This window comes from Rhinolophus ferrumequinum, chromosome 13 (genome assembly GCF_004115265.2).
Source record: "Rhinolophus ferrumequinum isolate MPI-CBG mRhiFer1 chromosome 13, mRhiFer1_v1.p, whole genome shotgun sequence".
NCBI classification, from domain to species: domain Eukaryota; kingdom Metazoa; phylum Chordata; class Mammalia; order Chiroptera; family Rhinolophidae; genus Rhinolophus; species Rhinolophus ferrumequinum.
In genome coordinates this window covers 8,386,230-8,399,051 of record NC_046296.1, presented here as the reverse complement: position 1 = coordinate 8,399,051, position 12,822 = coordinate 8,386,230, and the positions used below count along the sequence as shown (strand labels likewise).

General features: G+C 42.7%; 1 pseudogene; it reads right to left on the bottom strand.

Moving 5' to 3' along the window:
• Window positions 1–9,035: 9,035 nt before the first annotated feature.
• Window positions 9,036–11,545, bottom strand: LOC117033329 (suppressor of IKBKE 1-like; annotated as a pseudogene).
• Between the last annotated feature and the right edge of the window lie 1,277 nt (window positions 11,546–12,822).

The following is a 12,822-nucleotide window of genomic DNA, read 5'->3' as shown; positions in this document are numbered from 1 at the left end:
CATCCCCTGGCCACTGCGGGTTAGCAGAGACATTACCTCACTTCACCTCACCTTCCTGCTCTGAGGTGGGAAAGCTGACAGGGCAGGAACCTGGGATGACATAGGTAGGGGAGCTGAGAGCTCCACCCTGGGCACCTGGCGGGGCTGGAGATAAGCAGGCCCTCCTTCTCCAACCACTCAGTCTCCCTCTGAGACTGGGGGGTGCTGCATACATGGGGGCTCAGGGGCACTCCCATGTGCAGTCAACCTTGTTTCTGGTATTTAGCTGAGGAGTGACAACATTTACAAATACACAGCTTTCATAGTACTTGAAAAAAACTTGACTGTCATTTTATAAGTTCAAGGTTGGTCCCTTTCTTGCCCCCATCAAACACTTAGGCACTAGGTGGCCATGGCCGGCCAACTCCTCAGCAGAACTGTGTGCTAGCTGTCAAGCTGAGACATTAACCAGTTCCCCCACAGGAGTGCATTGGTCAAGGGGTGGAGTGCAATTCTGGTTTTGAAAATTGCTTTTGGCCAGCTTGTGGAGTCCTAGGAAATTCCAGAGTGTTGGAGTCAGGCAGACCCAAGGGTAAGTTCCAGGGCCCTTGATGAAGTTTATGTAATCTTACTTGGACTTTGAATATCCTCATCTTTAAAATGGGGGTAAGGATGCTTACCTTTCAGGGATGTTATGTAGATGAAATGAAATTAAGTGTGTTCAAGGTTCTTTTGTTTCAAATGAAGCATAGCCAAACTTCTTTTATTGTAAGAAATGGAAACTTCCTCAAGCTGCCTTATGTCAAAGGGAAATATTTTGTGTGGAATCAAAGGACTTTCATAGAAACAGGCATTTGGCCTCTTAGAGAATGGACACTGACAAGAAATTTGCAGTTTCTCTCTTCCTGCTCGGTTTCCACCTGTCCCCGGGTACCTGCTTCTCTGGGCGCCAGTCTCCTTGCCCTGCAGACCAGCTTTCTCTTTCCCAATTACTCAAAGCCCAGGCTTGGCCTTACTTCATTCCCTCACGCTAGGTCCGGTCTGTGGTTAGGGCTCAGTAAACGATAGGCAGTTTCTGTTGTTTTTAGCTTGGCTTGTATGTCAGTATTCATGTGCTGAACCCACTCGTCCCTCCAGATCTACTCCTCTCTCTTCTCCACGTTGCTCTGTCGCTATGGGCTGACCTGTATAAACTGTGTCAACTGAGCTTCTTTAACTTCCGGGTTCTGGTTGAGTTAAGCCCATGGAGGACACCAGCAGGAAATAGGGGGCCGGAGGGGAGAGCCCGCAGAGCGTTAATTGTCCTAACTCCTTCCTGTGTGGGATGATCTGGGAGCGGTGTGACTGGTTCCTGTTGTGGCCACAGCAGCTTTTCAACCATTCCTCTTTCAGCTACAGTCCTCTCTGGGACATCTGACCGCTTCCTCTCCTTGTCCTTTCGAGCTTACCATGGTTAAGACTCTCCATGGTTCCTCTCCTGGAGGTTCTGCACCCTTCCTTGCTGGTGTCCTTTCGTCTTGCCCGCATCTTTGTAAATAGCCCATTCGTTTTATTCTCTCCAAAAGCAGACTTATAACTTTGAGTGGCCATCTCTCTCTTAGTGGGACTCTCTTGGTGGGACTCTGATGATACACTGAGATCAAGGGGAAGACAGTTTTGTTTCCTTGCCTCACCTCCCACTCTGGTTCCTGTTGGAAATGGAAGAAGAGCTAGAAGCTCCTTGAGATAAACACTACAAATAAGATATGCAAAACTGAGAAGAGAGCCAGATCTGCTAGAAGTGAAAAATAATACATGTGCACTGGGTGGAATGAATTATTTTTTAAGAAACTCTCCATTTTCCTGAAAGAATGTGACTCACATAAAAGAGTTGGAAATATGCTATTAAGTTAGTTAGGGGCCTTCCTCTTTCTTAGGACACAGCTGCCTAAAAGTCAGCATCATACAAGTTGTGAACAGAGACTATTCTTTTAATTGTCGACTTCTCTGTGTATTTCACTCTCAAATTCAGTGTATTGGTCACCAGCATCTCTGTCTTCTTCTTTCCTTGTCCAGTTAGCTCAGACGCATCTCATTGTGGGCTTTCCCCATGACAATAGCCTATGACAGACCTCTGTTGCCCAGTCTATTCCATAGCTCTCTGTCAAATTTGTTTTGGTTTAACACAGACCTGGGCATGTCAGTGCCAGATCAAAAGCATTCCATGACTTTCTGTTGAAGTGTCTGCACACTTCAGCCTGACACTCAAGGCGTCTGCAGTCCGTCCCCAGCTCAACTTGCTGGCCTATCCCCATCCCAGGAACTTCCCACTCCTGACAAACCAGATTTCTCACTGACCTGCCAATCCTCATTCCACCCTCTCTACCGATTCTTTAATGGGCAGTTCAAACCCCACTTCCCCGGTAGGGCTTCCCTGCCCACTCAGCCAGTGTGACTTCTCACACTGAACTCCTACTAGTCAGAAGAGGAACACTCAGAGATCAAGAAGGAAGAGTGGAGGAAAGGATAGCTGAGTTCATAGGTCAATTAAAGGGTGTGTGCTTGCCACTTGGATGTCACTCACGGTCACTCAGAGGACCTTCTGTGTGCCTCCCTGTGCACACGTGTCACCAACTCTAACCCAGAGAAGCTGAGGGGAGACCCTGAAGCTCCAGGTGGTATCGCCTCTTTTGCAGGCCTCTCTATTGTCTGGTTTCATTATGTGCTGGTGCCAGTTGCCTCCATCTTCACAGACAAACTTGGGAACCCTGGTTTTCTTATCTGAATGCTTGGGTCAAAGGTTAAGTAGAAATCTTGTGGGTTCTTGATGACTGGGTTGATCTTAGTTCATTAGAATCTTAAGCAAGCACCAGGAAAGGCTTTTTTCCCCGGAGGTGCCTTCACGGCACAATATGCATATTGTCAAATAGAGAGCCCTGTCTTGGCCTTATGAATGCCAGGAGACCTTGTGCCTTCTTTTGATATATATATATATATATATATATATATATATATATATATATATATATATGTATAACTCCATTCAAAAGCAGCAGAGTACATATTCTTCTCAAGTGCACATGGAACATTCTTCAGGGTAAATTATATGTCAGGCCACAAAATAAGTCTCAATAAATTTAAAAAGATTGAAATCATTTCAAGCATCTTTTCAGAACACAATGGTATGAAACTGGAAATCTGTAGTCACACAGCAGCCTAGCCAACTGTCCCCCGTGTCTTTCCTTAAGGAAAGAAGAGTCTGTGAGACTGTGCCTTTCTGGAACTCTGTTCCATCCTTGTGTTTACACCTTATGTCTCTCTGTCTGGTCCCCAAATATGGTTTGCAGCCTAAGACGGATAAGATATCTCACGGGAGATACAACCTAAGCCAGGTGGAACTGAGTGGGGACCCCCAATGAGCTGCCTTAGAAAAATATGGGAAGGGGCCTTGCCTTCCCTTCCCCCTGCCTGGGAAAAGCTATTGCTGGCTCTGGCTTTTCCCTTGCACCTGTTTGTGAGAGAAGTCATGAAGACAATAAAGATCAGTTCTCTCCACTTATCTCAACGGAGCTGTTACAATATGAGAGATTTGACCCTGAGAAGGTACATACCTTAAGTTAAGACATCATGGGACCTTGTGCTTTGGCTGTTTACAGACAAATGATGATTGGAATAAACATTTTTCTGCTATGATGTATGAGTCTCACAGACCATGTAAGAAACAATGTTACTTTCTTGTATTTGTGTACGTATCAATAAAAACCTTCAGTCGGCCTTATTCTGGGCTCCAGTCCTCTGAGACTGTGAGACCCCTGGCCTTCGGAGAGATTTAACTGCATTAAGTCTCTGTTTCTTTCTTTCTTAAAAACTTAACCCAAGACACCCCTTCTCACACCCTCACTGCCCATGTTGCGCTGGACGCGACAGAAATTAATCACAGAAAGAAAACCAGAAAAATTACAATGGATCAATGAGAAAATCAAAGGGAATTTTAAAAAATACCTAAAGACAAAAATACAGCATTCCATAAATTTTGGGATGCAGCAAAAGTAGTCCGAAAAGGCAAGTTCATAGTGATACATGCCTACCTCAAAAAAACAAGGAAAATCTCAAATCTAAGTTTACACCTAAAGGAACTAGAAAGAGAAAAACAAACACAGCCCAAAGTTAGTAAATGAAAGGAGATGAAACAGATCAGGGTTGAAGTAAATGGAATAGAGACTGAAAAAAAACAATAGAAAAGATCAATGAAACTAGACTCTCCAAGGAAAAACGAGATGGCCCAAATAAATAAAATCAGAAAGGAAAGAGAAGTTACAACAGATACCACAGAAATATAAAAGATCAAAAGAAACTACTATGAACAATTACACACCAACAAATTGGATACATTTGGAAGAAATGGATAAATACCTAGAAATATACCATCTTCCAAGACTGAACCACAAAGGAATAGAAAATCTGAATAGACTGATTACTAGCAAAGATATTGAATCGATAATTTAAAAAACCTCCCCCAAAACACAAATCTAGGACCAGATGAATTCTGCCAAACATTTAAGATTTAATACCAATTCTTCACAAAGTCTTCCAAAAAAACTGAAGAGGAGGGAACACCCCCAAACTCATTTTAGGAGACCAGCATTACCCTGACACCAAAACCAGACAAGGATAACACAGAAAAAGAAAATTACAGACCAATACCCTTGATGAACATACATGAAAAAATCTTCAACAAAATATTAATAAACTGAATCAACAATACATTTAAAGGATCATATATCACCATCAAGTGGGATTTATTCCAGGGATACAAGGATGACTCAACATCTGCAAATCAATCAACATGATACGCCACATTAACAAAATGAAGGATAAAAATTATGATTACCTCAACGGATACAGAAAAAGCATTTGACAAAATTCAATATCCATTTATGATTTTTTAAAAAAACCCTCTCAATAAAGTGGATATATAGGGAATGTACCTCAACATAGTAAAGGCCATAGATGACAAACCCACAGCTAACATACTCAATGGTGAAAAGCAGAAAACTTTTCTTCTAATATCCGGAACAAGACAAAGTTGCCCACTCTTGTCCCTCTTATTCAACATAGTATTAGAAGTCCTGGCCACAGCAATCAGACAAGAAGAAGATATAAAAGGCATCCAAATTGGAAAGGAAGAAGTAAAACTGTCACTATTTGTGGATGACATGGTACTATATATATAGAAAATCCTAAATACTCCATCAAAAACCTTTTGAACTAATAAATGAATTCAGTAAACTTGCAAGATACAAAATTAATATACAGAAATCAATGGTATTTCTATACACTAGTAACAAATAATCATAAAGAGAAAATAAGAAAACAAACCCATTTATGATTGCATCAAAAAGAATAAAATACCTAGGAATAAATCTAATCAATGAGATAAAACATCTGTACATTGAAAACTATAAGACATTCATGAAAGACATTTAAGAAGACACAAATAAATGGAAAGATATTCTGTGCTCATGGATTAGAAGAATTAATATTGTTAAAATGTCCATACTACCCAAAGCAACCTACATATTCAATGCAATCCCTACTAAAATCCTAATGGTCTTTTATACCTAACTAAAACAAATGATTCTAAACTGTGTATGAAGCTACAAAAAATCCCAAATAGCCAAAACAATCTTGAGAAAGAAGAAGAAAACCAAAGGTTTCACACTCCCTGATTTAAAACTATACTACAGATATATAGTCATCAAAACAGTTTGTACTGGCATAAAAACAGACACACAGGTCACTAGAACAGAATTGACCTGTTCTAGTCCAGAATAAACCTACGTATATGTAGACAATTAATGTATGATAAAGAGACCAATAATGTACAATGGAGAAAGGACAGTCTTTTCAATCAATGGTGTTAAGAAAACTGAACAGCCACATGCAAAAGAATAAAACTAGACTATCTTACACCATACACAAAAATTAACTCAAAATGGATTAATGGCTTGAATGTAAGACCTGAAACCATAAAATTCCTAGAAGAAAACATAGGCAGTAAGCTCCTTGATATCAGTCTTGGGATTTTTTTTTTATCTGACCCCCAAAACAAAAATAAACAAATGGGATTACAGCAAAATAAAAAGCTTCTGTATAGTGAAGGAAACCATCAGCAGAATGAATCGGAGAAGATATTTGTAAATTATATATCTTATATGGGGTTAATATCTAAAATATACAAAGAACTCATACAACTCAAAAACAAACAAATGCCCCAATTAAAAAATGGGCAGATGATCTGAATAGACATTTAGCAAAGAAGACATACAGATGGCCAACAGACACATGAAAAGATGTTCAACGTCACTAATTATCAGGGAAATGCAAATCAAAACCAAAATGAGCTATCACCTCACACCAGTTAGAATGGCTATCATCAACAAGACAAATAATAACAAGTATTGGAAAGGTTGTGGAGAAAAAGGAACCCTCATACACTGTTGTTGGGAATGGAAATTGGAGCAGCTGCTGTGGAAAACAGTATGGAGGTTCCTCAAAAAATTAAACAGAACTACCTTATGACCCATCAATTCCACTTCTAGGTATTTATCCGAAGAAATCCAAAACTAATTTGAAAAGATATATGCACCCCTATGTTCACTGCAGCATTATTTACAATAGCCAAGGTACGGAAGCAACCTAAATGTCTATTGATGGATGAACGGATAAAGGGATGTGTGATATATACCGTGTTTCCCCGAAAATAAGACCTAGCCGGACAATCAGCTCTAATGTGTCTTTTGGAGCAAAAATTAATATAAGACCTGGTATTACATTATATTATGTTATGTTATATTATATTATAGATCTGGTCTTATATTATAGTAAAATAAGACCAGGTCTAATATTAATTTTTTCTCCAAAAGATGCATTAGAGCTGATTGTCTGGCTAGGTCTTATTTTCGGGGAAACATGGTATATAATGGAATGCCGAGTCTATGAAAAGAAAACCAACCACACTTTGAGTGGCCCAGAGCTGGGTTATACTGAGGAAACAAGCAACCCCAGAATCTTAGAGGCTTAAATGACAGGTTGTTTTCTTATTCATGCTACATGTCCACTGTGAGTTGTTGGAGCTTTGCTCCCAGGAGCCAGGCAGCCAGAGCAGCTGTTACCCAGTGCTAGTTACCCAGCCAAGGAGAAAGAAGTGGCAAAGCACCAAGTGGCTCTTTACAAGCATTCCAGTTGAATAGCTGTGCCTGACATCAGGCAGGGAGGGGAAACTGGTATTTATTGGTGAATGATCCTGCAGGCTATCACAGGCTTTACGGTTTAAGAGGTGGCATTTGAGCTGGCTGGGCTTTGAAGGATGAACAGGAGTTTACTCCGTAGAGAAGGAGGGAGAATATTCCAGGTTGTGAGAACACCATGAATAACTACCATTGATCGAGCACTTGTTATATGCTAGAAGCTTTCAGATCATTTCCTACTTGGCTTTCACAGAACTCCAAGACATTATTAGTCCATTTTATAAAACAGGAGACTGGGGGTCTTGCAGAAGGTCACAGGGCCAGAAAGTGGGAGCCCAGAAAATCAAACCCAATGTCCAGGACTTTATCCCCTATGCCACTGTGGGGTCATGGTGGTTGTATGGCTGTGCAGAATGTTTGCGAAATGGTATATATGCTGCTGTTTCCCTGAAAATGGCCCCAACATCCAGAGGATTTTTTTGGGGGGAGGGGATCACCAATGGATTGCAATTTTTATTGTGATAATATACATATAATATAAAACTTACCATTTTAATGGTTTTTTTCCTAACAAAAAACTCTTTAATACTGCCTCTCTCCCATACAGTATGGGGCTTAATGCTATTGGAAAATATTGACAGGTTTAGCGTTTATAATTTCAGTTATTTAGGGGGCAAACTTAAATTGATAGTATAACATGAAGTAATTTGTAAATTTGAAATTTGAGTAAACAGATGAGGGGATGGGTTGATGCGTGAGCCTAGTTGCCCACTGAGCATTTGAATCTCAACACTGCTTTGTTGCCTACACAACACTATGAATGCAATAACTTTCATTAGATGATAAAACTTTGCTTCCTTGTGAAAAATGGGTCTAAAAAGAAAGTCAACTATTGGTACTAGTAATGAAAGACATCCAAGCAAGTGATAGTTCTTAACAAATAGAAATTATATATAATTAAATAGTAGACTGCAGTACCTAAGAACTATGATGTGAATAAATCTATTATATGCTCTTCCCACTAGGTAAACTACCCAAGTTGAAGATTTCCTATGACAAAACAGAAAAATTGACCATTAATATCTAATAGAATAAATAAAAGCTACTTTTAGCATGTGAACTAAGAGCACATGTGTGCGTGCACGTATACAGGACAAATTTCTCAGCATTCTTTGAACAATATGATGACTATACCACTTTCTACCACAGAGACAAACAGTTGACTTATTTTCAAGCACTTTTCTTGGGGACAGGCAATAGGTTCTCTCAAATTAAGGGTAAAGACGTAAGGCCATAAAGTGCCAACTCTTAGCACCAGGGAGACTTAAAACTTCCTAGAAGGGGAATGACATTACAAATCAGAATTTGCCAATCTAGTCTGGGGGAATTGTATTACTTTTTTCAAATGGACAATAATACAGGTTTATGCCAAATAGATTTAAAAAGCGAATCTCTTTTTAAAAGTTGCTATAATTGAAATTTACAATCCTATATAGAATAAAATTGCTGCTTGATAATAGAATGCTCAGTTTCAGAGATGTGAAAAAACAAAAATGAACTGAAAACAAGTTTATATAAATCCAGGTTCCAGAAATGAGCATTAAAAGTAGTCTCTTAGAGAAAGGAATGGTGAAATTCAGTGTGCATTTTCACTCACACACCCCAAAACTGGACAGTCAATTTTGACCACCATTTCTAAATTGCCACCTGATTCCTTTAATTAACACTAAATCAAGTTTGAGGCAAGACAGTGAAAGGGCAATATTAGCATAGAGAGATACTAACTTCCTTGATAAACAACCTCCAGCTCTCATTCAGAAGCTGAAGTTATTTGGTGGCTTGGGAAGTAGTGCCCATTGAGTTTTCCTTCCTGATTTGAAGCGACTTGCTGCTCAGAGTTCTTTATTTTCAAGCTCTAATTGGGCTAGTTTTCTCTGAATCTTACAAAATTGGTCATCATCCACCTGAACTGCTTTCCTCATTACTTCTCCCATTTCACAAATTCTGTCAATCTGGCTCTCAATTTCTGCAGAGTGAGACTGGTGAGCTTTCAGGACCTGTTCCACATCCACTGCTTTTTTTTTCCTCTCCCCACTGCTTTTTTAGCAACCATTAATTGTAACATCTATTTCTGGTTCTTGCTCATAATGAATTCCTGGTGTTCCTCCAAGGAAACCCATAGCTCTCTGTTTTCCTGCCATAAGCCTCTAATCCGTGTATTCTCTTGGGACAGCAGAATGTGAGGTTGGTATTTGGACATGTCCTTTATATGGGATATATCCTCTTGATACCGGTCCAGAAGCGCTGTCCCTGCCTCCCGCTTCATGGTAGTGTAGCACCACTGACTGATCCACCAGTGAGTCAGTGGCCACATTGTGCTCCTGCAGCGTCTTATTAGAGTCTGTCAGGATCTTCTCCCCATTTTAACCACTTTCCAAGTGCATAGTTTGGTGGCATTAAGCACATTCACATTGTTGTACAACCATCACGCACCATCTGTCTCCAGAACTTTTTCATCTTACAAAACTCTGTATCCATTACACACTAACTTCCCATTCTTCCTCCTCCCAACCCCTGGCAACCACTACTCTACTGTCTGTCTCTACGAATTTGACTACTCTGGGAACCTCATATGAGTGGAATCACACAGTATTTGTCCTTTTGACTCTGGCTTCCTTCACTTAGCACAATGTCTTCAGTGTTCATCCATGATGTAGCGTGTATGCAAACACCATTCCTTTTAATGGTTAAATGATATTCCATTGTATGTATGTATCCCATTGTGTTTATGCATTCATCCATTGGTGGATATTTGGCTTGTTTCCACCTTTTGCCTGTTGTGGCTAATGCTGCTATGAATATGGGTGCACCAGTATCTCCTGGAGTCCCTGTTTTGAATTCTTTTGTGTGTATATATACCCAGAAGTGGGACTTCTGAATCCAGAGAAATTTTTAACATAAGGACTTTATATGGCCAGAGGTGCTGGTGGGTTTTGTTGGGTCCAGAGGAAAACGCTGCACAGCAGTGTAGGAGGATGCCCAGCCCCCATCACTGGTATGGGGTATGGGGCTCCCACAGCCCCAGAGGAAGTCCTAGTCAGTTACCCCGCACCTACTGTGGGCGCAGGAGGGGCTGTGGGAGCCCCATATCCCCCCCACACACACAGAAAGCCTCTCTGCCTTGTTATTTAACTGTTTCCCAGGCACAGATGTTGCCCCACAAGGAGTTGGGAAGTTCTTGAGGGAGATCTTTCCTTCATCTCGAAAACTGAGGCACTGGTATTGGCCCACCTACCTCACATATTGTCAGGAGGTCCAAATGAACGGATGAAAGTGAGGACACAGAGATGCTGGTGACGCTCCTTTTGCATCTGCCACCTGCCACCCCTGCCTGGGCTGCCCTGCCTGCTCCCCTCTTGATGGGCAACAGAAGCACTGCAGGGGCTACAGTCTTGGAAAGCTGAGGGGCCTCTGGGGCTATTTCCACAAGGTCAGAAGAGCCCTGGGGATGGAATAGCTAAAAAAAAAAAAAAAAAAAAAAAAGAGGGCAACAGAAGTAAGAACACTTCCTAATGACAGTTCTAGGGCATCGGTTCTCAGGAGTGAGGATCCCCCAGAGGGCTTGTTAAAACACAGAGAATGGGCCCACCCCAGAGGTTCTAATTCGAAAAGTCTGAAATTGGGACTGAGAATTTGTATTTCTACAAGTGCTTGGGTGACGCTGGTGCGGCTGATCTGGGGGACCCCACTTTGAGAATGTCTGTTCTAGGAAATGGGGGAGAAATTGATGCTCATTTTGAAGGCCACCGACATGAGTTCCTTCCATCCCTCCTTTGCTCTTCCCTCCCTCTCTTCCTCCCTTTCTTGTTCCTTTCCTTCCTTCTTTGTTCAACATTTATTATTAGAGCACAGAGTCTGGGCTGGGCTGACAAGCCGGTCATTGGTTGCCGAGGGCCCCAGGCCTGTGGTGTGACCGGATGCGGAGGAGTCCGAGTACGGCGGCCTGCCAGCAGAGGGAACATTCCAGGCAAAGGGCCAGGGCAGCCTGCCAGGCCCTGGGAGAGGCCCAGGCCCTATGCAAAGCCAGGACAGCCTTCCCACTGGGGTCGGGTGGTCCACAGGCAGCAGGACGCCGGCTGAGGAACTAGTCTGTGGAAGAGGCACCTGACACAGTGCTGTGCCAGCTTGCAGGCCAGGCCCCAAGGCGCTTGCCCAGACCAGGCCTTCAGAGGCAGGGCTGGAAAGCAGATTGAGCAGCACAAAGAGCAGGGGCAGAAGTTCTGTGGGCACAGAATTTCCACGTTGCTCCTGCGTCCTGTGTCCTACCCGTGACCCATAATGACCCCTGCAGTTCACCTTCCCGTACTCATTCACCTCCGCTCCCCTCCCTAACTGACCTAGGTCTCATTCCTCAGGGCTCCCCTTTCCACGTTCAAAGGAGATCGCTAACCAGTGTGATCAACGGAACCTAAGACTTGTCACCCTGTGTCATTAGAACCCGATGAAAATGCCAGGAGATGCAACTTACAGAGGCGCAGCTCCAAGAGGGACCCCCAGCCCAGGTGTCTTCATGTGGATTAGATCTGACTCCATGGCATTGCTTCCTCCTTCTCTAGATCTATTTCTTCAACCGATAGGATGCCTGCGGCAGGGCTGTGGGGATTGGATGAGATAATACCACAGTCCTTTGCAACGGTACCAGTCTCCTCCACAGCAAAGGGCTGGCTCCCAAGTTCTGAGATTCCTCTGGTAACGCACAGTCGGTCAGGTCCTTGTGACATTTTCTAAAACTGCAGAATTTACCTCTTTGATGTGGGCCAGAGGTTGGAGTTCTTAGTTCCTTAAGGTGGCTGCTTGTCATTTATCTGTTCCAGTTTAAGCTCTTATGAGCTGCCAGCTGCCTCTTCCCACCAGCATTTCCTGTCTGTCCCTCCTGAGCTCTACTCAGACGGGGCACCGAGGAGGCATTTGGTGCCCTCACCTCTACCTGCTATACTACATGCAGGCAGGCTCTAATGTGAAAACCCCTTCCTCGGGGTCTGTTTGGGCAAAGGGGGTGGCACAGTGAGGAGAGTAGGAGCCCAGACTCTGGAGTCAGCAGCCTGGCTTCAAATCGTTGGGCCTCCACTGTTGTTGACTGTGTCTGTGGGTAAATTACCGTGAAAGGAGGAGTGTAACTGCACCCCCTTGCCAGGCTGTGGATAAAGGACTTGGCCAGGGCCCACATGTGGTAAGCTGTCAGCCCTCGTCACCTAGCGAAGCAGAGGCCACGCAGGAGCCCCGGGCGAGCAGTGTTCTGCTCCAGACTTCCCGTCACTGCCAGCTCTCACTGGAGTCCCTGCAGCACGCGGGCACGCTTACACTGGAATCATTTTGTTCGTCCCTCACAGCAGGCAACTTGAAAAATTTTTCAATTAATTGGTGCACCTCAGAAGATGCTCCAGCAGCCCTGACTGGAGTCTAGGGGTGAGCATGACTCAGTGTGGCCAGCAGCTCAACTCTTGGCCTATATTACTTCATTCATTTAATTTTGGGGGGAAGTATTTAATGCAGATGACAAAAGGTTTTCTGTACCTATAATAAATAAGTTATTTAAACTTGACAGTAAAAGTCA